The following is a 2,393-nucleotide window of genomic DNA, read 5'->3' as shown; positions in this document are numbered from 1 at the left end:
GGTGTTCGAGCTGAGGGCAGCCAGCTGGGGCGCCGAGGGGGAACCTGCGTGTGGGGCTCCGGCCCTGAGTCTCCATTTTGTTTTCCTCCCTTGTCATGAGCAGGAGGGGTTGAAGGAGGGCTGCGTGGCGGTCAGGTCACGCGTGGTTATTTCCCGGGTGGGTAAGGGCTAAAGCTTTCCGAGGGTGGCCAAGTGCAGTCGAGTGAGGAGGAGAAGGGCAACCAAAGCTAAGTGTCATGTTGTTACATTTACCAGGTAGCGCTGGTTGTGTGAAGTCTTGTCAGCATGGCCAGAAGGTCAAAACACAGCAGCTGGGGTGCTAATTTCTAAGTTCATAAGAGCTTTTCTCGGTGAAATAGGTGTTTCTGCTTTGTTTTAACGGTGTGCAGCAAGAGGAGTGGGAGCTGTCACACTGCGTTGTTGTTATTCCTGGTGCAAGAAGAACAAAGCTGCTCTTATCTCTGAAATTAAACAACCTCTGTAGGATGGCAGGGCTGCTCAGTAGCTGCAAGGACTAGATAAGGACTACTTGAAGCAAGCAAACATCTGTGGGGAGATGGATCAGAGCAGTCTACGGAAGTTGCGCTTGACACTTGAGGTGCTGAGAGGCAGACGGGGAGATAAGCACAGGCTCCAGGGCAGAGGGGGGAAGAAGACACCCTTTGTTCTCTGAGCAGCCTGGGCTCTGAAGAAAATGAAAGCAAAGCAGTATGCACCAAACTGGCCTCAGTGTTTTACAAAGTAATAAATCACATTTGACTGAAGAAAGTGTATTCAAAAGGGTGGGGTATCTTTTTGAGAGTTGAATTTTGAAGGTTTGAAAGTACAGAACACATTTGCCATGATAGATTTCTAAGACATTAAAACTTGCTACAAGTTTGTGGAAGTATTTGGAGGCAGAGGACGGCAGTAAAATTTAATCTGCGTTGTATTTGGTAGTTAATGAACTTGAAAAGCTTAGTTATTAATCATATCTACTGTGTGTTTTCAGAATGTGTGTGTGTATGCATATATAGGAAATACTGATTTTCTTAGCCAATAATGGTTTATCTTCCTGAATGCCAGTGCTGTAGGTTATATCTGTCCAAAATGCAGGTGCTTCTTCAGACGTTTTCATTTGCGGTTCAATGAACCTAAAATTTCTTCCTGTGCTACAGAAATGATCAGATATTATAGTCTTTGAATTTTTTAATACTTGGTGTTGATAAGCTATTCTGAGCAAGAGATTGAAAGAGAAAAGAAAGAAACAATTCTAGAGGTAATTAATTTTTAAGTGATCCCAAAACAGTAAGTTTCAAAACACATTCAACTCAAGTGAAAAACGTGAATAGCTGTGGCAGGTTGGGTTCTGTTAAGGGAGGAGATGCACAATTTTTATGTGGCATGACTGCAAGCAGGTGCTGCATAAAATGAGACTAATGGTGGTGCTGTAGCACTTCTGCTGTCCTTGGTAAAACTGTCTAGTGAAATAGAAATATTTACGGATAAGAGGGGCTAAGGAGTGGTAGAGGAAGTGAGAAACTGATAGCTGTAAAGTGGCAGTCATGAAATTCGCTGCTAATAAAAGGTAAATCTAGTAATAGAAAATATGTGATTATCATATTTAAAGGCAAAGAGGAAAGTTTTAGGTATGCGTGGAAAGAATAATAAATCAATATTACAGATGTGTATGTAGGTACGTGTTGGTGTTGTCAAATATTTCTGTTCCATACTTGAGAATAATATTTGTCTTGGTACTTTTTAATAATTGCTAAATACTTTCTGATCTGATAGTAACCAGGGAAGATGCAGAACACCGACTGTTCATGTCAAAAGCTTCGTAATGTGCGAAGTTTGATAGCTACCCTGGTGAGTTTTCAGAGAATTGACCAAAGAATGAACAGAACTAATGATTTAGGTACTGAATGATGCTCAAGGTACTAGGGATTCAGCAGGACAGGGAAAAAAAAAATACTGTGCTATTGTTTATACAGGTAAATGAAATGGTTTTCATCGACATTGATCATGAAGGAATGTGTTGACTGGCTGCATGATGTTGCATGTAAGATGTAATTGGCGTAGAATTAAAGGATGGTGCCATGATCCATGCCACTCCATGAGACTTTATGTAGATATGTACTGCCAAATTTATCTCATATTATATTCAGCTGACGCTAGCTGTCATAAATATATGCAAGTCTCTTAGGGCATTTGCCTTGCTTCTGTATGATGCTGATTACAGTAGCAATGCTATGGACCTGATGCAATACATAAAATGGATTTCGATTGCACTCATCAAAAATAAGTGCCAAACCTCATCAGAAAACAATGTTGATTTGTGGTTTTGTTTGTGGTGGCTTTTTTTGGGGTGGGAGGTGATTATGCATCTGTTCTTGACATGATGCTACACAAAT

The sequence above is a fragment of the Fulmarus glacialis genome, unplaced genomic scaffold (assembly GCF_000690835.1).
Source record: "Fulmarus glacialis isolate BGI_N327 unplaced genomic scaffold, ASM69083v1 scaffold5013, whole genome shotgun sequence".
NCBI classification, from domain to species: Eukaryota; Metazoa; Chordata; class Aves; order Procellariiformes; family Procellariidae; genus Fulmarus; species Fulmarus glacialis.
This window is presented reverse-complemented; position numbering follows the sequence as displayed.